The 26,725-nt window shown below is 40.2% G+C and overlaps 1 long non-coding RNA gene across 1 annotated transcript in view; it reads left to right on the top strand.

The window, feature by feature from the left end:
- The first annotated feature begins 272 nt into the window (after positions 1-272).
- The window catches only part of LOC113996321, a 68,992-nt gene continuing 42,539 nt past the window's right edge, over positions 273-26,725 (top strand). The window contains exon 1 of the long non-coding RNA XR_005564967.1: positions 273-542. This is a non-coding gene — a long non-coding RNA (uncharacterized LOC113996321). The remainder of the gene's footprint in view (positions 543-26,725) is intronic.

Genomic DNA, 26,725 nt, shown 5'->3' with positions numbered 1-26,725 from the left:
GGCAACGGGCACCGCGCGCGCCGCGGGGAGAGGTGGACAAAGGGGCAGTCGTCTTCTTCCCTGCTTCTCGGAAAAGTTAGCCCCCAAAAAGGAGGGGACAAAAAGAAAAAAAAAAAAAAGAAAAAGAAAAGGGTTAATTTGGAAATCTTAGAATATCCTGAGTTGGAACGGACCCACGAGGATCCCCTTCCTGGCCCTCCGCAGGACACCCCAAGAGTCACATCCTGTGTCTGAGGGCGTTGTCCAAACGCTTCTTGAGCTCTGTCAGACCACTGCCCTGGGGAGCCTGTTCCAGTGCCCAACCACCCTCAGGATGAAGAACCTTTGCTAATATCCAACCTAAACATCCCCCGACTCAGCTTCTTGCCGTTTCCTTGGGTCCTGTCAGTGGTAACCAGAGCGAAGAGATAGTGCCGGCCGCTCCACTTCCCCTTGTGAGGATGTTGAAGACCGCAGTGAGGTTCCCCTCAGACTCCTCCGGGCTGAACACGCCAAGTGACCTCAACACCCTGCCTAGGATTAGGTGATGCTGCTCTCAAAGAGTAAGAAATAGTTATGTGCAAGTTACGTCATATTCTGTACAGTGTCAAGTTGGTATTCCAGGATCTTTAATAAATATCAGGTGGATGTGATTCAAAATAATGGATGTAAGCCAACATCAGGCTGAAACTGGCATGTAAAGTTGGTATGTAGTTGTACCTGAGCACCAGAACCTACCTGATGTACTTGTCAAGGACTGTCAGTCTGCGACCTCTAGAGCTCTGCAGTCAGAGCCACTGCCACACAGGAGCTTTAAAACTGGCATGAAGACCAGCACTTTAATTGAATTGCTTTAACGAGAGTACTGTCTTCCTCAGATCTCGCCTATATTCTTGGTATTTTCCTCTTAGTTCAAGTTCCTGTGATAGCCCTTTCTTCCAGAGGATGCTTGTAGATGGGAATATAGCAAAATGTGAGGTAATAAAAAAGGCTTTGTAACTAACGCTTTCTATCCCATGGGAGATCAACACACACTTTAAAAGCTCTAGATAGAGGCTTAAGGGACAGACGCCAAGGGTCACGCTGAGGGGAGAGCAGGGTTTCTGTGGGGAAAAGTCCCCCCAGCACAGTCACAAAGCAGTAAAAGTGCCAGGGCTCCTCGTGGCTCTTCATTGCAGGAATTGCAGTATATGGAAACAGGTGACAATGGCAGTGATGCCAAAATTGCCATGTATATGCTAACAGCACAGTAGTATTAATTATCCCAGGTAACAAGCAAAAGGGGAAGACAAAACATCCTCGAGTTGCACAAGGGAAGGTTTAGACTAGACATTAGGAAAAATTTCTTCACCAAAAGGGCCGTCAAGCATTGGAACAGGCTGCCCTGGGCAGTGATGGAATAACAGTCCTTGGAAGTACTCAGAGAACTTGTAGATGTGGTGCTTAGGGATGTGGTTTAGTAGTGGACCTGGCAGTGTTGGGTTAATGGTTGGACTCAATGATCTTTTCCGTCCATAATGATTCTGTGATTAATTATTCAAAATGTCTTGAGAGAGACCAGCAAAGCAAATGAGCTGTTAGACAGTGAACTTAGTGAATGTTGTGGTCACTCCCATCCACACAACTTTGTGTTTTGTGAAGACTAGAGAAGAAAAATGCAGTAAAGTGACTGTCTGTACCTTTCTCAGGAAAGGATGGCACGAGTTCACAGGAGCATGGTAATAATAGGCTGAAAGGGGAAAGAGGGCAGGAAAAAAAAGGAGAGAAAAGGATAGAAGCAGGGCTGAAGATGAGACACCCAGAAAACAAGAAGTAAAAAAGCTAATTAACAACAAGTAGAGAAAGTCCATATTTCCCTTTGTAGCTGAGATCCTCAGATGTGAGTGGCGTCTGTGGGTCTCTGGGGGAGCCCCCACGGCCTGATATGCCATAGCTCTCAGCTATCCCTGGGCTGTAGGGACTAGCTCTGCAACACAGGAGTGCTGGGGGGAGTTTTCCTTCTAACATATGTGGTTAGACAAGATAGTCTCTTCTGGTGAGGAGCTTCCCAAAGATACCTCACTAGTTCCTGTTTGCATTTGCAAGAATTTATCTATCACTTGGTTTAATTATACATCACCAAGCCAGATCCCATGTAGTCCAGAGGGGTTTTGATCCGGAGCCCACTGATTGATAGGTAAAGTTGTCCTGTGTCAATTTTTGAAGGGATAGATCAGCATGGGTGAAGGAGAAAAGATTTTTGACACTTTACTATCAGTACTTACACTCAGACTGAGATAAAATGGAATTGTTCTACTGTGCCCAACCATTGTGTTTTCCTTCTTTTTAGCTCATGGACACACACTCATGAAGTAACATTTATCTGTAAGAGTATAGCCCCCCTCTTGACCATCCCACTTGGTCACTGTTCCTCTTCACAATGACAAGCCCTTCTCTAACCCTTAGCCTGGTGCTGCCTGGCCTTTTCCTCTCTCTTGCCAGTAGTGCCATGATAGGAAAAATCTGCCAGAGGTCTTTACATCGAGCACAAAACTTGGTTGCTTGGTTGTTAATGAAGTTATACTGAATTAATGTATCACAATTTACTTATTCTCTTGCATCTGTACGTCAGATCTTACACACTTAGCTGGCTGATTATCCTTTTCCATACTGCATTAATCCAGAGGCAAATGTTGATGATCTTGCTAAATATTATGTAGGATGAGATTTTAGATACACTGGCTGTTAAATTGCATACTGCCAAGCTGTTATTTCTAACCATTTTACTAACTTTTTCATCATCAGTGGTGAAACTGCAGATTTTCATTTGTTTGTTTAAACTGTATTCCTGATCGGTTTGTGTATAATTTTTAATTTTGCATAAAATGTTTGCCTTGTGACGAGTAGCTGCATAGCTGGTTTTTGCTGTGCGCTTATCAGTTATCCGTAAGTCATACCAATTTGCTAAAATAGATCATTAGGTCAAACACTTTCTTAGAAATCAAACAAACTAGTTCTGAGAAACGTTTTCCATTACTCCTGCTGCTGGCTCAGGAAAGACAATTTAATTTATTGGGTTTTAAGATACAGCCAATGTTTATTTCAAGACATATTACCTTTAGTGGAAAAAGGAGGAAGATGCTGGGCCAGTTTACCACTTGTGGAGTGGGAGCTAAAGGACTGACGAATTTTGTTTTGACAGAATGAAGGTTTCAGGAGCTGTGTTATTGAGTCAAGCCAGTGTGTCACAGTATGCCTGTTGTTCGTGTAACCAGCAGTGGTCATTGCTGTTCCTCCAGCAAGGCTGGCAGTGACTGTAATTCCCTCTGGGGACCTGGCCATGCCTCTTCTCATCCGGATACTGTTAGCAAACACTTAAATGGAGCATTTTCCTTGACTAGTGTGCCAATGTTTTGTTTCCTATATCTAAATCTGACAAAAAACTGAAGGCAAATAGAAAGAAACCTGAGAAGATTACTTTTTAAGATCTCACGTTTTATAAACTGCTGGTGATACACAGGATTTACTTCAGAGCCCTCAGCGTTGCTGTTTGCAATGCAGTATTCAACTAACTTAGTTTCTAGTGTGATTCCCCCCACACACACACTAGATTGGTGATACTTTTTGGCTTTGGCAAGATGAAAATATCATTGAGCCTTGAGCCCTGGTCCTTCAAGAGGCATCATGTTGCCACGTCCTGAGGTGGCTGCAGAAAGCGAGTAAAACCTGTAACCTTATCTGTGTAAAATTAGCTTTAATGTGATAAAATGATGTTATTGCTAGTTCAAAAAAATCTCAGTTTGTATGGAAGTTCTTCTTTACTTGGAGAATAGTCCTGGGACACTTTGTGGATTTTTGTCCAAAATACCAAGATCCAGGTGTGCTGGATGTCACGTATTCGTTCCAGGTGGTGTGCCAGCCTCCACTGCACTGGACTGAAAATGGCTACTGTTTCCTGCCAGTGTCTACAGAGTTATCTAAGAGATAAAAAGTTGCCCTCCAGAGAAAACAGAACCATAGTAAATATTCTACTCCATTATCTGCAAACTCATCAATGAGCGCAGAATGATTATTTCTTTTCATTACCACCCTTTGTGTGTTTTGCATGTTTTGCTCCTCCCGAGGGACTGCATGGGAATAGCATGGGACTGTATAAGTATAGATTAAATGTTTGTCTAAAAGAAGAACTATTAAAATGTAATTCTGGGCAGGATGTGCCTGTCAGCAGGAAGCTTCCTCAAATACCCTGCGTTTTAAGGGTGGAATTTTAGAGTAGGAGGGAAGTGTAGAATTGCTATTTACCTGTCTGATGCTGCTTTTGACACACATGATGAGCCAGCTTCATTTGACTGTCACCTCCTTAGGAGGCAGAATTCCTCGGCCCACACTTTGCTTAGCATTGACTACTTCTTTATTTACTCTTTGTGCCTTTGCATTTTATCTGGACTGTGCATTTTCAGTGAAGCTCCAGTTAAAGACAGGCTTCTCAGTCATGGCATTGTAGGAGGCCCCACAGAGCCTCCCACACAGTGCCTTCCTCAAAGAGAGATGGGGATGTCTGTTTCTTTGAAGAAGCACTTTTGAAACAAAGGGGATTCCCCTATGCCTCTGACAGTTTCTTTCCCACCACACATGTACAGAGCCATCAGGCTGATGGGCCTCCTTCCATTTGTCAGATTTTTCAGAATAACTGGATTTCAGGATCTCCCCCTGGATGTACCCTGTCTCTTTGGGTTGCCTCTGGGGAATGCCTGAGAGGAGCTGTGGGCAAGGCAGTGGATGAAGGAGGGGCTGAAGGAACCTCATTCAGAGAGCTGGGAGGCTCAGGACAGGAAAATCTTGGAGAAGGTGTAATCTAAATGAAAACCTTCTCCTGTCACCTTTCCCCCTTTTGTGTCTATTTGGATTTTGCCTTCTCGCGGTCCTCTGTTCCCTTTCCTTTATAATTACATGTGGTCAGCAATCAGAACCAAAAGAGTGAGTCATTAAAATGGGCATGAAACTTGCAATTACAATGCCTTGGCATGGGAATTTTGTCTCTGAAAGAACTTCAGCACAGCTTAGAAATCAGCAACCACAGTTTGGCACTTTCCTTGGCTACCAGAGCAACTGATAGAATTTGAAATCAGTCAGATTTGCAGGGAAGAAAGAACTGGTGAGTTAAAAAACAAGAACACAACCAAGACCATGTCTGAATAAATTTCCAGTCGTCTGTACATAGACCATTTATTGAGAAAGATAAGAAAAACTAAATTTTCATAATCCTGATTACATGCAGAGGATTGACCCAGATGCATGATTTTAGCTGTATTTATTATGTTTAAACACAATGTATGCCTTCACATGTGTTTACTGAAGAGAGGAACCACAGCCATTTAAATTAAATGCATTTTTAAATATTGCTGTTTAAAGAAGAAACTATTAGATTTCTGCATACTAAGAAGTAATGTAGATGATTGTGGTGCTCTAGAATTAATTAGATCTCTTATTTTAGATTTAGAATCAAGAAGATATTTTCTCATTGCTTGCAGAATAAAATAGCTAAATCCTCTGCTTAGATCTGAAAGTAGTTTTGCCCACAGCAATCAAACTAATATTTTCTTTATAGCTCGTTCTCTTTGTAAGCTTTATGCTGATTTCATTAGGCTTTAGATCAGGTTCCAAGTAACTAATTATATTTATAGTGTGATTTCTTTGCTCAGAACAACTAATTTAGGTAAAGGAGTTGGTGGGAATGGTGAAAGGCTAAGTAGTATTCCTTTGCATTACTTTGTCCAGGTGCAAGATACCAGGAAAACTCTATTTGTCTTTGTGTTTATAAGCCCTCAGTATTAAGCTGAGCAGCAACTTCCCTGTTTTCAGTATTTTGTGAGAGCATAATGATATACTGACTTTTGCCTTTGGATTGACTAGGGCTGATTTATTTCTGCCAGCAAAAATGGGGGTCAAAAAGAGCTGGCTGTTTGAAAGTGAGGAGAAATCAGACTTGAGTATGTGAGGATTTCCATGTTTTTCGCTCATGTTCCTTTGCCCGAAGTCTCTTCCTAACATTTCTTAATATGTTTTCTTTCCTACAGCTCTATTGTAAAGCCACCACCCTCCCTTTCATTACTTTCCCACCCTTGCCATAAATTCCCTCTCACCTATAACCCACAGGCCTGCCCCTATTTCCTCAACTCAGACCTGTTGCTCCACTCACACTCATCTTTGAAAGGGCCGGCGCTGCATCATTGCCTCTGTTACTGCCTTCCTAAATGCTGCCACTGGCAGCTGAATAATGCTTCTCTCAGCTGGCCCTATCCACAAACATAAAAGACCCTTCAGCTTTAGTTTCTGGGAGTTAAAAAGCTTGGACAAAAGTAGGTTTGTTTAGCAGCTTTACTTTGCTAACGGATATGAAGGTTCTGTTCTTGTATTACTAGCGCTGATTTCTTTCTCTTTTTCCAAACTGGCTCTCTTATCCTAACTCCACAGCTGTGTTTCTCTGGACAGAACATTATTCCCTTCCTTGCCCATACAAATTGCCTCTTCATCAAAATCCAGTGAACATCACATATCCTGAGTACTCAGTCAAAAATTTTCTGGATTCTTGTGTTTTTCCCCTCTGAGACTGTACCGCAAAGAAATAGGCCCATTTGGAGTTGACTTTCTGACAAGAGGTCTGGTATTTGACACAATGCTGTAGACTACAAGGCTACGTTGGGTCGCTAAAAGCTGGATCTTGTTTTTAGCAGAGGATTCTAGTGGAAGCCAGCAGATTTTTGGAGGCCTGAGACATAACATCATGCTCTGTGATCTAAAATTTTCTGAAGACCTTGAGTTACCTCTTTTTTTCTTCTTGGTATGTTTCCATTCCTGAGAAAAGCAAGAGCTGCAAGACTGACTTATAATATACTCATTCAATTAATCAAGTGAGAGTGAATCAAACCTTTCCAGGCAATTTTGTTTGAAGTGTCTGCACTCTTCTCTGCATCGCATGAGGTGCCAACACCAGTAGGAGTTTGCCTGAGGTAAGAGCTGTGGGTTTGGATGTATTCTTCCATTTTTATTAGGTCTTACACTCACAGGAATTTTGTGCTTTTTAATCTTGTAACTGTACCAAACTTATCTGGGTATGGAGGAAGATAACTTAGTGATTTGCTTTAATTATTCTCATAACTGTTCACATTATGTGTTATGAACTAGTCACACTTAAAAAATTCCAAACCCACTTTTATAGCAAGAAGGTGTTTAACTGAAATCCTTGTGCCATTGATCTAACCAGTAAGAAACCAACTGAGCTACCAAGTACTCAGTGCTTCTTTCCAGTTGGTCCTTAATTTAATTGTATGCATGTAAGCATTTTAATTTTCTTTTCTGCCTTTATTATCCGTATGCTTTCCCTTGAAATACTTTATATGGAATGACTTCTAGCAAAAAGCAAGTTGTCAAAAAAATTCAAAAATTCCAGCTAAGCACGTTAAATATTTATTGCTCTTAATATTCAGAGTATAGCTGCAGAGTTGAGTAGTATTTATTTGGAGTGCGCTGGTATTGTGATTTCCCATGCTGGTAACCATGTCCACCTAATGCAGAGCTTTACATGCCTTATAATCTTTCAAAATAAGAAAAGGGATTGAAAATGAGACCAGGACATGAAGAAGCAAAGAGACTTTGGAAAGATATCATGGCAAGTACTATGCAATGCACTCATTTTTGAATACAATTAATTATGCAGTTAAGCAGGACTTGTACACTACTTCACATGCTCAAAATAAGATCCAGTAACATCTTGGCATCAGAGTCTATCAAAAAGATAGTCATATGACAAGACTGTCTTAATGTCTGTTTATAAGGTACAAACAAATGAAAGAAGAGACCAGTTTTGTCTGTCCCATGGGACTGATTTCTATGCAAGCATAGTTATAGGTTATAAGACTGAATGTTTAGAATTAGCACCTCAGAATGTCTGTTTCTAGGAGTTCTAAATTCTTTGGAATAAGTTTCTTTCAGAACAGATCCAATTGTTTTGTTGCAGTCTTTTAGCTCGTACTTTCTCCACTATTGGTTTTCAGGATTCATTGTTTAGCTTCTGAAGGGTCATCTGCTCTCATAAGATGGAGGTTTTCTCTGGGTAAATAACTTGTTTGCTATAAAGAGGAATAGCACTCAAAATTATAAGATGAATCTTTCAGTTATAGGAGGGAGGAGGGGGGGAGATGGATGTCTAAGGCAGACAGAGGACAACATAAGCACGTCCCATCTGAAATTTCACTAGAACAGGAAATGTAAGTAGGTGAATACAATTAGCTCTCGTTCAGTTTCAAACACAGCAGTAAAAAGCTGGTTCAGTGTTTTATTCCCTTGCTGCCACTTAAAAATGCAATATAGAATTATTGCTAAATATGAGTTCCAAATTTTCAGATGAACACATTAATTACTAACTTAAAGCTGAAAACAGAGCTGCTGTCTGCAGCAGTAGAGGCAAATTCTCTGGTGTTCCAGAATGAAACCATCTTACATTTGCAGATCAAGGCTGTGAGCAGTAACCCCCATCTATCTCCCTGCCCGCCTTCTGCAAAGTAACAATAGTGTAATTTGGGTAAAAATGAACATACCGAGAGTATTCCATGTACACCCTGCTGCTCAGGGCGTAGCAAGGTTTTAAATAAACTGGGCTAATTTTTCCCAGCTTACATTTCTTTTCACTACCCAGGCCATCATCTTTTGGGAAAGTCCCTTGTGCGGAGTATATGTTAAACCATACTTTTTAAAGAATGAGACAACTTGCAGCAGAAGAAAACAAAACATTCATATCAGTTACAGCCAGTGGAATACTTTTGATGGATCTAATATTCAGCCTTTGGCTGGAAGGCAATTTTGAAAGAACCAACTAGTTAAACTTGAGATACTTCTATTTCCTCATAAGATTTACTTCTCTTCCTTAATCTGTAACTCTCCATAGTGAGTTTCTCTAACCATCAATATGACAGTACAGCAATATTGCCTCATCAGTCATGATTTACCTAATGTTTTCTGAATTTAGTAATATTTGATTAAAATTTAATGTGAACATATCATATCATGCCACATATATTATTGCATCCATTAATCAGGTAACCATAATAATGAAATGTCGGAAGATTGGATGAAAAAGGAGCTGAAGTCTTTGATATATGTTTGGCATGGTTTTGTGAGTGATTAACGAAAAGATACCCAGTCAATTGTGTAAAGCTTCATTAATATACATTTACAATCATCTATGTACTGTATCATCAGATATTTTTAACCTTAGTTAAACTTGATTTTTTAATTTACTGAACGACACTAAATATTAATAATCCTGAAAAATATATAGTATTCTATTAACTCTCATAATGCCAGAATGATTCATAGCATGTCTTCATGCTTTTGTAGCAAACTACGTACTAAAAATATTGTCAGAGTTAATGGATCAGTTTTGTTAAAGGTGGAATAACAAATGCTTTATGCATGGCTCTATAAACCTCAAATTACACAATTGTATTAAAATAAATGTAAGTCAGTATTTCCATCTACTTTTTTAATATGCCAAGGTAACATATGATCTAATCTAGCAAAGCATCTACTCCAGTTTGGTAGAGGAGATATTGAAAACAGTAAAACTTCAGTTCATTCTCATAAGTATTTTATTAAACGTATAAAGACTTTCTAGATTAAAAAAAAACCCAAACAAACCAAAGTTGAAATCCTTGGGCTTTAGCTCACAAAGCAAGATAAGGACATGTCCTCCAGGTAAACTCTGAGAGATTTGTCATTGTTTTCTTGGTATTCGTGGCAAGAAACAACTAAGGCACTGATCCCACAGCCTAGATCTGTGTAGGAAATTCTGTATTGTGCCATGGATCTTAGTGGGGCTGTTCATAGTGGCAGGAGTGCACATGTGGCCCTTCAGTCATGTGTGTCCTTGCTTTCAGGGCTGGACACAGCACAGATCAGAACACGTGCTTCATTGGTACTATCCTCAGTGTTCCCAGTGACTGGTGGTGTGTGTGCCACTTGATGTACATGGCAGAGAGAGCACGTGCAGTGTGTCCTGGGGGCCCAGGGTGAAAAGCTGCAGCTTTTGTACATCTGTTATTGACCTCATATTTTCTCTTGCTTTTGGTGAGAATTAAATTTATTTAGTTTTCATTTATTGATTACCGTGAATAAGGGAGAACACTATGATTTTGCTTCGCTGCAGCTGGGTAAGTACATTTTTACACAACAACAACTCCAAAAACCAGATCTCTTCAAAATAATTTCAGAACAGAGGTACCATGTGTTTTTTAACATGGCTTGTGATTTTGAAGTGTATTTGGTTGGAAGCTGTACTAATCCCTAAACTGGATTATTACCACTTTGGAAGGCTGCTTGGAGATCATTGTTGTGTGATGTTAAGCACTGTGCAGCATATTGGCATCCAGTCTATATTTTTATTCCACAGGGTCTTGTCTTCAGGTGATTCAAGGATGCTTTTTCAGTAGTGTCCAGTCGGTCAAAGCTGACAGTAGTCCTAGGGTAAGTACTTAGTTACACCTTAGTTCTGAGCAAGGTGGATGAGCATGCCCATCAATCTACTGATAAAGAGCATTACGAACAGGCCAGGATCTATGACTCTTCTAAACTCAATACCGCCAAAATAAGTCTATGCAGCTCCATCTGGTACCTATTCTGCTAAGAAAGGTGAAACTATGGATTGAGGGAAAAATTATGAAGCTGGTTACTGCAAATTTGGTACAAATTGTAATTGTATTTGTAAACAAGGAGCCTACTTGCTCGGAGATTGACAGAGACCTAAGTAAAACAATGATTATTCCACCTTCAAATAAAACAATCCACCTGCATTGACAACATTTTGAATACATTCTTTATACAACAAACAACTTGATGTGAGTGCACAAATTCTATATTGTGTAGCACCACTGATTTTAGACCTTTCAGTTCACATACTACCATTGGCACAGAGAGGCCTTGGTGCACATCTTGAGAGTGCAGACTGGTGATGAAGAAAAACACATTCTTTACATAGCTGAGAGGAAGAATTAAGAAAACACAGGGTGCAGGGTTCTTTCCTGTGCTTAGGTGGACTTTCGAAAACAAATTTGCTTCTGAGCTCCTGTCAGTTAGACTAACCATAACTCATTTTCTGTGGCTGTTAATCCTGCCTGTGAGGGGGTAGGGATAGTCATTTTCTTTGTAGCTGAAGGCAGGAACAGCATCATAACAAATAATGACTTTAGGATAAGCCTAAATGGATGAACCGCAATTGCAGATGTCCTTCAAAATTAAGAACGAGAGGACAAAAAATGCAGGAAATATGATCTTAACTAATGTTACTTTCAGCTTTTGTGAGTGCTTTCTAACCTAGGACCTGTAAAGGCTTGCAAATGCTAAGGCAATGGATGTTGTAACTTCTATGTTAAGCAGTTATTTATTCACATTTTTACAGATGGGGAAATCAGAAGTACAGGATAAAAGTCCTGTCCCTCGTACAGCGAGTAGGAACAGAACAGGGGGTTGTACCCCAGGGCCTTGTGCTGTGACTTTTAGACACTGCAATTCATCACTATAATAACACTTTGAATTTAACATACATTCCCAACCTTTTCTGTGAAGCAAGCTCTTTTTCTTCATAAGCACAGATTTCGGATAGGAGAAAACCCATCAGAGATTTGGTGACTTTCAACAGTTTCCCCTTTTCATCTTTAATTATAGCTGGGCAAATGGTGTCAAGTGTAGGTATGGAAAGCCATGGATGGGAACTCCTAAGAGTCTACAGAAAGATTCTATTTTGGTAGGTTTTGATGTAAGGGATGAGAAGATGTTGTCTTTGGGAATGTGACAATTGTTGCAGAGCATAAAGTTATTTCCTCCTAGTAGCATCTGTTTTTCAGGAGAGAAAAATGCTGAGATTATGCTACAGCCTGGAGCTCTAGAATGTTGATGAGGTAGAAGGAGTCCAAATAAATTAACTGTTGTGAGGCTCTGATTCCAGTGACTGGGATTTTAAGTGACTGGGAAAAATGGTCTTACGTAGTTGGAAAATTGTAGCCGGTTTTGGCAAGAAAGAAAGTGAGCAGATCAGAGCCTGTTTCTCATGTCATTGAAGTGTTTGAGAACTTGCCTTCTGCTGAGATGGAAGAGAACTTTCTGCAAAACTAAAAGTGTTTGTTACATCTATCTAAAATGTGTGGCCCTATTCTTGATGTAAGAAGCTTTGCATGGCTTCAATCTGCTCTTCTGGGGTAGGGAGGTCTGCCTTTAACAGTCAGAGGGGGTTTCTTTCAGGAATGAACTCTGACTTTTCCTTGGGTTTTTTGTTGCTGAGTTATGTAAATATTGGTGTGGGGCTTGAGGAAAAAGAGGAAAATGTGAATTTGCCGGTGCTGATGTCTTTGCCCTTTCTCTCTGCAACCATTTCTGATACAACGAATGAAATGTTGCAAATACTTTGTTATTCCTTAACATTATGGGTGCAAAAAAGGGAGGGGGGATTGTCTATGGCCAAATTGATAATTATTTGCTCATGTTCATGCTTCTGTATTTTTGTATTCAGATGCAATGTCTCTCTGGTGGGCTTGTGAGAATGATTGGGAAATACCTCTTACACTAAGATCTGGATATGTAGATGGACTTTGTTCAGTTTAGAGTTTCCATTTTTATAGACTTGGACATTATGGTTTTCTGGATGGTGTTGGAGAACCTAGTGGTGATTTAAGCATGGGTGGTTTGCTCTCCTCACCCTTGCAGCTCGCTGGGAGAGGAGCTGCATGCAGCACAGGTCCTTGTGTACAGCACAGGTAGGGCTTGAGGTTGGTGCTGTAGGGCTTTAGTTTGGTTATTTGGAAATGTGGGTGCTGCTGTGAGTAAATCAGGGAGACCGAGGTGATGGAAGGTTGCCTAGCAGAGAGCAACTTGTTGGGAGAACTCGTGGATAACGTTTCGTGCCGCACACCCAGAGCCAGCCACTGAGAAATTCCTCTCTTCTGTAGAAACACAGCCACGCAGCAGAGGTTCTTTTGTGCAGCACTGAGCTGAGTAACAGTACCTGAGATTTCAAATGACAAAGGAATCTTGCTGTCAGACTCTCTCTGCTGAGCTGCTGATACAAAGGGCTGTGGGAGGTGAGTAGGAACACCAGAGCGTCTCCAATTGTTATCAGATAGCTGTTCACAGAAAGGTCTTCCCAGAGTTTGCTGCATAGAAAGCACAACCCACACATGATTGTTATTCAGTCGTTCAGTTTAAGAGGCTTGTTTTTCACAGATATGCTTTTCCTGTTTGGCGTTTGTAACTGAGGATTGTTGTTAGTTGAAGAAAAGTGTCATCCAGCTATGAATTGAGATTTTCAGCTGATTCATGAACACCTTTGTTAACTACAGCATACAAAGGAATATGGCTGAGTGTGAAATGTAGGTTAAGCTGTATTTCTACACCAGTATATTATACTACTCTGGAAGGGCGAAAAATAAATCTTAATTAACAGCTATGCAAAAATTTCCTACCTATCTTTATCTCAAAATTAGTAAAGCAATTAGAAGATGGAGGTAATTGCTACTGTTAGCCTCTCTTATTCATATGGAGCCTATATAGAGAGAGATCTGTATATATATGGATTTTAAAATAATTAACCAAAATTGCTGTACATGGCAAGTAAAGTAAGCAATCAGTATGTTTGAGTAAGGCTTTCATGTCAGAAAATTGGCCAGACATGTCAAGAAAGGGTGGTAAAACTTGGGAGAAGGGGAGGAAATGAATTATCTCAGAATAGTGGGACCAGAGCCACTCATGTCTGTGTAACAGATAATTTGTGGAGCTTACAGTAATGTGGATCTTGAAAGTTTTGGTATCTAAGTTAATGCTACAGCCAAGTAGCATGATCACAGATAAGCAGCTGTTTATTGTTGTTCCGGGGAATAATGATCAGATGAGTGTTATTTCTGCCCGAGTTTTCTTCAGTATATATGGATCATCTCACGTCTAGCTTTAGTAAAAGCATCTAGATTAAAAAAAATAATAAAAATGCTTTAAAAAAGTAATTTAAAAATAGTTCTTCATACAAAAGTGCAACTGTGAAAACACTTCTGAATTGAAAAAGCAGCTTTCTTTTGGCAGTTGGATTAAATGTGCTCTCTGACAGTCCCAGTCACATCTGTATCTGGCTGGGTACTCCATGTCTAGGAATTTCTGGAACAACATTAGGCACACTTCTGACTACTCTTCAGAAGGCTCTCCTTGCTTAGGCTTCCTTAGATCACAATGAGTTTTTAAAAGGCAAAGATATCTTTTTAACACATAAAAGTTATCCTAAAAATTGGTAAGTGCAAAGAAAAATGCTCATAATTCAAACAAAAAGGCCAAATAACAGCATTTGCCAATACAACAAACTGAGTGCAATTTTGCATAAGTGAGAACATAACATATATTCCTTGAAAGTCAGCTTACTAAATTAAGTGTTGAAGAATTTTTCTGAATTATCTAATTGTCTTTTCATGCTCAAGGTTTTATATTATTTTTTACAAGATTCTTTTTAAACTTCTGATCAAAGATCAAAATTTTCTGGTACGTGAGCATTGTCAAAACATTGGAGAGAAACATCCAAATGGGAATCAAATTTATTCATTTTGTAAATCACAGCTGTATTTAACACTGAGTGTTCTGGTATTCATGGGAGTCTTTCTTTTCAGTGAATTTAGCACTGAAAAGCCAACAAATCAGTTTTAGTGGCACTGATGTGATATGTGTTCAGTTGGAAAGAATGAGTGGAAGAGGGAAGAGACATCTGGATGGTGTTACTTCTGCAAAGAAAATATGTACGCCCCATCATATGGTAGAATGAAGCACCAGAGTGACTTTTCTGATGCCATGCAAATTGTAGTTGTCCTCAGCACATCCAATTTCTGTTCTGAGACACGATTTTTAAGATCTCTTAAAAATCCAGACATTCCACATGAGCTGCTCTCCTTCAAGGCTCTGAAGATGACTTGGCTTAGGCTGAGCTTTACAGGGGCAGGGGCTGTAAAACTTTCCTGGCAGCTGCCCACAGACCTTCTGCCCATCTTGGAGAAGAAGGGCACTGGCAGTGCATCTCTAGCTCCAGTCAGCCCTCCCATTACTCAGAGTGAGGTACAGCTGCTATGCTTCCTTCCCAAATGCCCCTGGGATGTGTCAGGGTCTCGTGCTGGTGTAGTGTAAGGAAACAGTCCAGATGTGCCCACAAGCCAGGATGGCCGTGGGACTCCTCACCCTCAGAACAAAACAGGAGAACTGTCTTGGCATTAGATTTTCTCACAAGGACTTTCCCAAATGTGCAGAGCAACGGGGGGCCCCAAAGCAGCCTGTCTCCTCATCCCTTTCCAAAGCCACCTCCTCCAAGGATCACCTCCTAATGGGGACTGATTGCCTGTTTGATCTCAGGGAGCCTCACGCTGAACTGTGCAGATGCCTCAGGGCCACCACAGCAGCACTTGTGACAGCGGGTATTGGTGCACACCCAGATTCCAGTATCTGTTCTGTAGTTAAACACCTTAAATAACCCTTGGAAATTATTCTGGCTGTATTCAAAAGTGGTAGCTTAGCAACTGATTTTTTTTTTCTTTTTTTTTTTTTTTTACCCAAACAGTAAAGGAACTGAGTTCTAATCCTCTTGAGGGTGCTGTTTATTAAAATTTCCACCATGGAAATTAGAGAGGATCTTCCTCTTTCCCAAAACAAGTCTGAATTAGCTGCAACAGAAATATTTCCTTTAGCTGAGGTGATAGAAATAGATGTTGACAAAGGAATTTTTCTTTTTTCCAGAAAACTAGAAAATATATAAGGTTAGTCAGTGTATATGTTAAATAGTAGATTTATAAAATGAGGTTAGATAAGAGAGGACATAGGCTGTTCAAATGCTCCATATAAAGGGTCAAGAACCCATAATGAGAATTAGGGTGCCTTGTAAATGTGTTGGGCTTACATCATGAAGATTAAATGGGATTGCCCGATCAGCACTGTGGTGACAAGGAGTTGATGTTCTTATGCCCATTCTGGACTGTCCTTTCCTGTGGTTGGTGAGGGTTGCATTGAATGGGAAGTGATCTGCTTGTGGGACATGTTACAGGAGTAGGGATTAATTGGCAATTTAGATTTGACCATCTTAGGTGCCCATCTTAGAAAAAGACAATTATACAGATTTCTTTTTTTCCAGCTAAAGGTGTATGTTCTCTCTTGCTCTTTCTAATATTGTGTTTCGTTAATATAAAGCATGTTTGCATAGTGTAGGCATTTAAGTCTCAGTCCATTAAAGAACTTCATCCTGTAATAGAATCCTTGAGTTCCAAACTACAAGTAAAGCTGTCTGTGCTTTACTGTGCTGCACCCTGAAATGCTTCCTGTGCAGACAAATATGTACTTGGCTGTGTATCTTGAAATTTGTTGTTTCACATCTGAATTTACGATATTGGGTCACTTTCATTATATCTGCAAGGTATTTAAAATGTATTCTGTTAATGATACCTTTAATATCTGAGACATGAAAGCCAAATAGAAGTCCTTGTGTATTTTTTGTATATGTTTCAGACTTCAGTGATCCTGGAATGGCACACCTTGGTCAGTTAATCACTGGTTTTAATATCCACCTTCTTTTCTATTGTGTGTTACTGGTGTTCCCTTTTGCAGACATTATACTTTATCATTCACATTAGTCACTGTATCATAAATGTGCACTGTACCCATTGGCAATAGGTTACTCAGACACTGCTTTAGGAAGGAAATGCCAGAATGGAAGAAGAGAGAGAAAGATGTAGTGACAACAGAGATCCAAATGCTCAGTGGTACCTCTTGACCACTTTAAATGGAGATAATTGTATTAATCATATCTAAATGTAAATATGCCAAATATCAGTAGTATGCTCCAGCTGAGCAGAGTGGTCCTTTTTATTGTGTGACCTGGCAAATGACCCACTGCAGGTCAAAACAGAAGACACATGAAGGACCTGCATTAGTCGGTGCTTAACTTTAGGAGCTTATATAGTTCCTAATGTTGCTATGAATTCTCCAAAATAACGTTGAAGCTCCTTAGTATTTCAAGCCCACGCTGCTTAACTAACCCCTTGCAAGCCCATGCCCAGGGAAAAATTATTCTAAATCTCCCATGTCCAAATTCTAGATTCGAGTGGAAAGAATTACAAAATTGCATGCAAATGTTTTGGATTAAAACAGATTTTTATGGTGAAACCTTACAATTATTATAAAGTATCATAAAATAAGGCATTATTTTAAACTAGTTTGCAGCAGAAGTTTTGTGCTGGCTTGTGCTTCAGAATCAGAAAATGAATCAAGGATCACGGTTTCTGACAGGCTTTGCTGTTAAGAGCTGAAGGGACCACGTTCCATTTGGATTGGAGAGAGCTGTTATAAGGTACCATCACTTGGAAAGCAGGGTGAAAGACAGTCACTGAAACACCCACCACTCAGCAGGACAAGGATGCTGGCTGTATATCCCAAAGATGGAAGAAGAGCATTATCTCCTCTCTCCCTTGGTAATCGTTTGTGCTGGTTACCTGGAACAGGCCCTTCCATTTGAACATCTCCATAACCACATACTAGATGAGAGCACAAGATTAAACCAGAAATCTTGTTCTTCCATCTCAAATCTGTCATCTGCACAGCTTGTCTTTGTAACACAAGCATAAGTGAAATTTTGTAAGTGCTTTTCATTTCAATAATTAGAAGTTAGTCTAAGTGAGGGAAGGCATTTTTAGTAGCTATTTTGGTTTTTAAGGCTGGAAAGGGGAAGAGAGGAATATGCCAGAGGCCAAATGAGTGGAATTTTTGTGTGAGTAAAAGAGACATGAAGGATTTAATGGTTCAGCCTTATGGACATTACAAAACATGGGCCAGGTACTTGTATCAGATGCAAAAAGCATTAACTCAGTGTAGATCAAGTCATATTTAAAGGGAGGTGTGTGACAGAGAACCCCATCCTCCTCTAAAATGTTTGAACTTCAGAAGAATGCATTAAACTGTTACACACCATTAGAGAGCAGAGTGAACCCCATTACTGAAAAGTACCTTTGCTGTCTATCCCAGCAATGATGTAAGTCAGGCTTGGATTTACCATATAAATACCGCTTAAGAAAACCATATGTAATTTAATAAAAATGTTTCATCTAAAATCACACACTGGATTAAAAAAGGAAAGGATTGTGCCCTTGAAGAGGCTGTGAAGAACAGAAAACTTCACAAATTCTTGTGTTTAACATTACTTTTTAATATCCTTGCATTAAAAATGAATGATTACTTTTTAATATTACTTGTAGCCAACTATCCCCTACTGTATAGATAAATTTCTTGTATGATTTTATTATATGCTCAATAATAGTACCTATAAGCTCAGATTTCTTTTGAATATAAATGATTGGAAACAATATCTACCCTAAAGCATCTTTAATGTCATTATCGATGGGTAGGAGTAAATTAAGCGGTATTTAGCCACCAAAGTCTTTAATTTCATTGCATTTGAGTAGGAGTTAGACATTATGAGGTCCAATTAAAAAAGTCACTAATGTTTTTACATCTGAGTAGGAGTAAATTAAACAAAATCACTCCTGAGCTGCTAATATCATTTTAATTGAATGTCATTCAGTTTCTAACTGCTGTTACAACACAGTAGATAATGAGTCAAGCTCAACAAATCATCTGAGCTCCAGGTACCATGGCTGCTAGAGGTGAAGGTAGAGTTTAGGGATGGAGAGGGAAACTGTTGGAAGTTGGGAAGCTGACAGGAATGATAGCAGATCTGACATCTCTTGGTTGATGAGACCTATGTTCATCTAAAAATATCACCCTTACAAGAGTTAATCTAGCAAGGCTGCAAGCCAGATCATTATTTCTAGTGTTCAGACATAAAAAAAAAGGCATTTATCCAGAAGATGCGATTTACAGAGTGAATGCTAGAAAAGCTAATTCCATTTATTCACACCTCATGAATAATTCATTGTTTGATTTAATGTTAATCTTGATGATGAGACAATGGTGAAACAATACTAGACAATATATAGACTTAAATATGTGAAAATAAAAAATCATATCCTATCACAAGCATTATTATTTTTTGATCTATAACAGATAATATTGCATTGTCCTCATACCTGGAAATCTTTTCACTCTGGTAAATAGCAGGTTTAAGACAAGCTTTGGCACTTTGTATAGAGACTGTTAAAGAGACCAGAGTGAAAAACACCCTTCACTGTAACTCAAATTACTATAAAACAATAGATATTTTCCCCTAACATCAGTTCAAGTTGTTACACAATGCTAGGCTTCCATCAGGAAAAACTGTAGGGTTTTAAACCTGTTACCAGTTTGTGAGCATCGGATCCATTCTGATGTTGCTGTATGTGTACATGTTTGACTACTGAGAGCAAGTATTCCTTTGTGTGTAAGACCCAAGAGAGCAGGGTTTTCTGACTGAAGCTCAGTGCCTTGTTCCAAACTCGAGGCTTCACAAGCAGTCACACCTGTGGGTACAGTCGCACACTGTCGTAGGCCTGTGTGAGTCGTGTGTCTCCTGTCTCTGCAGGAAACAATGAGGGCAAAGAGGCCTTTGTGGCCTATGTGTCCACAGGGATCTGGTGCTGCTTCTTGCTCATGTTCAGGAAGTCCCATCAACTATCTCTTGGCCAGGTACTCGAAATAATATAAAGGGAAATTAGCAGTTCTGACTGTTCCTTTCTTATATATGGGAAAACTGAGGAAATTCACTTGAGCAGATACCATAGACCTGCCTTTTCTCTTATTTCTCTGCCCCTTCAAAAAATCTGAGCATTTTGTTCTTCCTCCAGGGGTAGGGAGAAAGTCAGTGCTGCTGGACAGGGGAAGAACTGCAGAACTGCAAAATGTCTTTCCTAGGAGCCTGAGGATACCCTGTGATAAAAGGGTGGGTTCCATGTGGCCAGAGCAGCTTCCTTTTTTTCAGGGCTTCTCTTGCACCCTCTGTCTCCCCCTAAGATAGTCGGATGGGCTAAGGCACCACAGAGTTGTCACAGGAGAGAGAGAGATCTTGTGCCTTTCCAGGATGGAGTACATTCTATTCTCCATCCTGAAGATTAGCCAGGGCACTGCTAGGTAGATTTGAGGTTTATTTCAGCAATGTGCTTTTGGCCATACATCATACCACAGTGTTTGCAGGGAGCTGTCTGTGCTGCTCTTCTGGTAACGAGAACATTGTGTTGGATGTTCACCTGGAAGGACAGGTTTCTCAGCACCAAGGACACTGTCTGTTCCACTGCTTCAAATATTATGCTTTGACAAAAATAACTATTGTCAAACTCTGGTTCTTCCTAGGTATTTCTCCTATTTAATTGTGAGATTCTCCATTGGCTCTTTCAATTACAACCCGCTATGTGTCACTGTAATTCTGCTATTTTAAATGGATGTCTGATGAGACATTCCGGACAACTTGAAATAACTGGGTGAACTAAAATTAACTGTCAGTGGATGTAAAGAGGGAGGCAATCCACTAGAGTCTGGTGAACCTTTCAGATGAAAGACTGGAGTTTGGGTTAGTTAGAGAAGGAGGACAGGAGGTAAAATTGTTCATTTAGGTAGCTTTTACTTTTAGAACAGATTTTCAAATGAGCAAATACAAGCAGAAATTCCTGCTCAGGATTCAAGTCTGGCTACTTTTTGCATTTACCTTCCATGATGTGGAAGAAGCCCCAGCGTGAGTTTTGGTTTAGTATTCCCAGCAGTCAAGAGAGCAAGCTCCGTGAGTTAAGCCTTAAAGCTTTTACGGAGGGTGTGTGAAGAAAAGTTTGAGATTGAGCGTGGGCTGAACTCTCTGTGTAGATGCATTGTTGCAAACATGCTCTGGGACATATGGAAGTATATTGTTACTTGGGGGAACAGTGATTAAATGTTTTGACATAGCCTTTTGTCTTTTCTGTGTGGATTGCACTTGAACATGCTACAGCTTGTGTTAACTAATGCATTGCACAGGTTGGTTGTGTCTTCTGTCTGTGAAGTTCCAGTGATAGCACTGCAAAAATAATTACTAACAAAACTCTTACAGTATCTACTTGGGAAACGCTAATGAATCCTGAGAAACTTAATGACTTCTGTCATGTTAAGATTTACTTAAATAGGTAGGATTTTAGTTATTGAAATCCAGGGATGCAGATTTCACTTTGGAATACTGCTTAATGCCATGTCTGTGCCTAAGCAGCAATTTGTGAAAAATTTTGCATCTGCACACAAAGTTGTTCCTGTTGATCTCAGTGTCTGTCAACCATAGAACAACAAAACTTCTTCAAGAGGTCTAAGGACTACTAACTCAGTATTAAAATATTAGACCTGGATCTTATTTCTTGAAAAAAAAGAAATAGTCTCAATACAGTCTTCAGTTGCCATTTTTCTCATTCTTCCATTGCACTTTCAACCTCCCAGAGTCCAAGGGGTTTGTGAATTACATCTAGAAGCACTATAAAATGAGGATGGGTTCCTGGGTAAACAACAAGGATGTATTGCTGGGGTAGAAGAATCCTTGGCTGATATTTCTGCTGGCAAGCAGAGCAGTTTGGTTCAGTAAATAAAGTTGTCATAGTGTAGTAGAGGATAAAGTAATAAATGTTTTCAGCTATTTTTTTTTTCTCCTGGCAATCCTGATTTGAGCACTTCCTTCCTTGAATTGCTTTTGTTGATCAGGCAAAGTTCCTCAGCTGTTCAAGTCTCCACTCTCTTTGGTTTAGCAGTTGTGTTGGAGGCTTTTATCTTAAACTTAAAAGGGTTGATCAAAACCATCTTTCCTTTCAAATGGGCCAATTTGAATCAAAATGTATGTATTTCTATGTATATATTTCTCAACATTTCCTAGTTGTAGGTAGGGGTAGGCATGTCTTATGTAAATTTAGATGACTAATGAACCTGCCTTTTCCTCATGTTGTCTTCTAGTCAAGCACTTAGTTTTCTATTTCAGAAATACTTATATCCTTCATAGCTGAAAAGTCAAGTTTTGTGCAGTGTATGTTAGTTCAGAGCTGAGTTACTCTTTCCCCTGTGACTGGAACATATAAGTTATTCTCAGCGTGTAACACGCAGATACTTCTGAAGCGTGTGGGCACAAAATCAGGTAGAAGAGCTCTTGAAAATGCATCTGGTTTCAAACAAGGAACTTTAAATGTTTTCTGTAACCATAAGTTATGGGATTAGTTTGATGGTAAGAGTTATGTTTGCAGTGTGTTCTTAGTTCTTGCTTTGAAGTATGGCAGCAAATGTAAAAATCAAACTCCTCCTTGTATTAATCACAGGTGAATCTAGTTTGACCTTTTGCAAATAGCAGTATGTTCAGTGCTAGCTAAAGATAGGAATGGTGATCTTGAAAGAGCTGTTTGTTCACAACAGTCATAGAACTGGCTCTTTATACCCCCCGCCCAGCCATGGCCTGCAGAAAGCTGAAACAGTGAGGTCCTGGGGACTCTGTGCCTGAGCCACCTCCCCTGTAAACTAATGTGCTGGCTTTGGTGAAGTTATATTCTTTTCAGGGTTTGCACTCTTCTGACAGGTGAAAAAATCATTACAGGTTGTGATATCCATGTCAGCTGCTGCAGGCATTCACTTTGTGTATCTTCCAGAGCACTTCCAGCTGGAGCCACAGGAGGCCAGCCCGACTTTCACCTGGGCAGTCTGAGCGTCTATGTGCTTGTGAAGTACCTCGGTTACAGAGGTCTCTATATGAAGCACTCAGAGCTGGTACTTTTAAAGAAGAAGAAGGACCACTAAGCCCTTTCCCTCCACACTCTGTGGTCCTTGCATCCTGCCTGCTTTGGGCATGGCAGTACTGCCCGTGACCCACTGTCCTGGCTGAGTATCCAGGAAGAAGGGATGTCGTGGCTTTGCCTGTTCAAGCAGCTGACAGTTTTAAGTGGGACCTAGTTACATCCTAGATTTCAGCCCAGACAGGCAAATTCTCTGCATATGCAGTTGAAGAAAGATGCCCTTGGAGTACAATTTCCAGCGTTTAAGTCAGATGCTTAAAAGTAGACAGTCTGCGCACATCTTAGTAGCCTTCCTCTGTCTGTATTTTGTATACTAACCTGAAAACCTGGATGATAGGAATCTAATGCTTCCTGAGCCTGTGGGCAAGACTGGCTAGATGATCCATTGCATGGATACTCACACAAATACACTGCGTTATCTTTCATCAGTTCCACCAGGGAACAGCAGGACTGAGGCTTGTGAAGTTTGCTGCCCCTGCATCTCAGCCTTTCCCAGGCATGCAGTCATCAGAAGTGCTGCCCAGATAGGACTGTTTTGCTTGCCATCTCACAGAATGCAGAAAATTAAGGTTTTGCCTATAATTAGTGTTTCTCTTAGCAGTTATGAGTTTCTGATTGGTTTAGAGAGTTTTATATGACTTAGTGCTGACTTTGGTTTGAATCTCTAGATCTATAGAAAAGAAACAGAAGGGTTTTGTGCTTTTGGTGTACTTTTAAAAGTTGCTTCTTTGTACTCCCTTAGATGAAGCTGCAAAACGACCTTTCAAACTTGAACACAGCAGAGTACAGTATGGAGTAGTGCATTCTGAGTACAAGTTAGACTAAAATTTTTAAACCAAAATCAATGTGTATCACAGATTTTAAAAAGAGCTCTTTGGAAAGCGAGTCACAAGCTGGAGTTTCAGATTAGCTTAATGACTTGCATAGGAAAGTACGTACCTATACTTGTAGTTATTTTCTCTGATAACATCTCAGCTTTCAGTCTATGTACCTAAGTGATAAACATGAATAGATTCTGGCAAAGGGACATCACAGCACAAACGCCCTTTTCCTTTTTATGAGGATTAGGTAGACTCATTCTTGTCCAAACTGTAAAAAGTTGGGTTTAGGCAGTCAACAACTCAAAAGAAGTGTAGCTGTCAGAATGGGTTTCCAAATATAGTCTTCCCATGTACAACACACGAGACCTGACTGTTCTGGCATCCAGGTGGAATATATCTGTGGTTCCCTGGTATAAACCAAGCACAATGCATCACTTTTAACATCTTGTTCTGAGTGTCTTGGGTATGTATAGAAAATGCTGGTGCCAGCTGGCAGATTGCTGGTGAGGCTGAACACATGAGGCTGCCACTCTTGCAGTGTCATTGCAGCCCCACCGTTCCTTCATCCATTCTTCTGAGTTCTCTAATTCAAGAGAGTGCCTTTGCATGCACCTTCTCTTGGGTTTCCCAGGCCTGGTTTTTTTTATCAAACATCACCTTTGCTGCGAATTTTGGTTGTAGGATTTTTAAAAATTTCCTCTTATATCAAATTGAGGCAATTAGTTTCTTTTTTTTTTCCTCACTAATTGCTTTTACGTTAGTCTCACTAATCCATAAGTGCCAGTAGTCTCTGAGATACTGGATCTCATTTAATTTCCAAAGAAGCAGAAGAGAGCTAAAACAAGAAAATGTCACAGCATAAACAGACAACAGAAGGGAAGAAAAAACTAGATAAAACAGTTTCTTATCCTCCTACTTTACATTCATTCATTCAGCTATATCACATGTAACATCAGAGCATTATCATCTCTTGAAACTTACTTATCACAAGAGGAGTGATAAGTTGATCTCCCTCTAATTTGCACAATTGCTCAACATCATAAACCTGAGAAGCGAGGATTATCATCCTGCCCAGTAACCATTACAGGTTTAAAGGTTAGTAGAGGCAGTCAACATTATTTCTACATTTTTTCCCCAGAAATGAGAGTATGAAATCAAAGATGCATTGTGGTTTGTTTTTTTTTGTTTGGTTTGTTATTTTTTTTGTTTGTTTTGCAAAAATGATTTTTGACACAGTGTTTATTTAAAAAACTACAGAAGAAAAGCTCTGGAACTATGGAAATATTTCTTTGGATTTTTTTCTTTTAAATTAAAAGTTACATTTTTAGTCCAAGTGACTTTTCACTTAGGAATTTAAATTGATTTCAAAAAATTCAAAGTGAAATGTTTAAAAAATCTTGAAGGATTTTGATTGACTTAATCTGTGTTGTATCTGGGTCTCCATTTGTGGAAAGTTTTATCTTTTTATTCTGATTCCATTATTTTCTAAAAATAGAGGCAATATTGAGGAAACTTAAGTATTATAAATTGAGCCATTGAGAGGAAGAGCTAATACTCAGACTTGAAATTATATTACCTCATTTACTTGAAAAGGTAGCAAAAAAACCCTGGGATTTTGCACAAGTTGTAGTTCGCAGGAGGACTTGGTTAAAAAAGATCTTAGCTTATGTATATAGGGAGTTTCACTGTGAGAAGAATAGATCAAAGAATCAAAAAATAATTTTCTTGTTCAGAGGCACAAACCCCTTTCAGCCAGTGCTGCCTGTTATAGATTAAAAATACAGGGGAATTTTTCTTCCCCTGCCCCACTCCAAAGGGAAAACGGAGGGAGCAGGGGGGGAAGGGAGGTCATTAACCTCACAGAAGATGTACCCTGGCTCTGCTGATGGGCCATTTAGGTAGACTGGAGAGAAAGGAGGGGCTGGCTCTGTTCTGAGAGGGGTGGGGCAGACGGCGTTGTGGGCTCCCGGAGTGAGACGGCGGAGTGCTCTGGCCAGGACAGAGACGGGGACTGTTTTCAGGCATTTCTAGAGGAAAGCCTGGGAGCCAGCTCTCTTTTCCTGGCTCTTTCGTCCTGGTGAGACCTGACCACCGGCCCTGCGCCGCCAGTGCCTTGTGACTCCCGCCGGGACCGACGAGTCGTTTCTTCTTCTTTTCATCGGAGAGGTCTGTGCTTGCTGGGAGAAAGAGGGGAGAGCCTTGGAACGCTACCATCTGGGAACAGTGAGTCCTCTTGGGGGGTGAACTTTTTTTTCTTACCCCTTCCTTCCATTGAGGAAAGGGGCCCCCTATTCCCTTCTCGGCTTCTCCTGGGGGCCAGGACTGCTCCCTCCAGACCGCTCTTCCCACGTGGTGACTGCTGGAGCCCGACAGCGCCCCCTGCTGACCACGACAGGGTACTGCAGGCTCTACACCTCTAGCGATCCAACAGCGCCCCTGCAGGCAACGATTAGGACTGCGCTAAGGGACAAAGAAGTATTCCTTAAGACCTGTTTTGTGTTTTGTTACTGTTGTTGCCAATATATATATATCTTTTAATAAAGGGTTGTTATTTCTTCTGGTTTTTTCCACACTTCCTCGATTAAAGCCCCTTAATTTTGGATTCACAATTGCTGAGAGAGAGGAGTTTGGTCTATTTCATAACTCATCCTCTTTAGCAAACATTCTAGTCTCTTCAGACTGAGACATTTTTGGCGCCCAACGTGGGGCTGCGAAAGAGGAAAGGTGGAAAAAGAATAACTACCCTTTTTGTGAGTTACGCGCATTTTGAATCCCTTGTGTGATTGACACACGGTTTGAACTTGTAGGCACCATGATGTTAGGGGTTGTTGCTGTCCTCTGGCATATAACCATGCCAAGATATCTGTCCCACCTGTCAATGTGTTTCAGTTCAGATACTAGTACTCTCATTGCAATTAGTACCTTTGAGTTTGCACATTGGGTATATGACATGGCAAATTCAGCACCTGTGATTTTCATCTGGAATATGTCCTCAAGGATGCACTACTGCTCTAGCCTAAGCTGTTTCCTCCGGGGTTTTAAAGATAATAGCACCCATTCCTATGGAGAAACACAGGGGAATGCATACGCCCAACCCTTTATTCAGTTCCCTTTTGGATACAATACAATGGCCTCTGGGAAGTTTAAATCATTTTTAGATGTCAGAGACGTTTCAATTGTTGGGCT

Source organism: Pipra filicauda, unplaced genomic scaffold (genome assembly GCF_003945595.2).
Source record: "Pipra filicauda isolate LSUMZ 115617 unplaced genomic scaffold, ASM394559v2 scaffold398_size834171_pilon, whole genome shotgun sequence".
Classification (NCBI taxonomy): domain Eukaryota; kingdom Metazoa; phylum Chordata; class Aves; order Passeriformes; family Pipridae; genus Pipra; species Pipra filicauda.
Note: the sequence above shows the minus strand (reverse complement) of the source record. Positions and strands in the feature narration are given on the sequence as shown.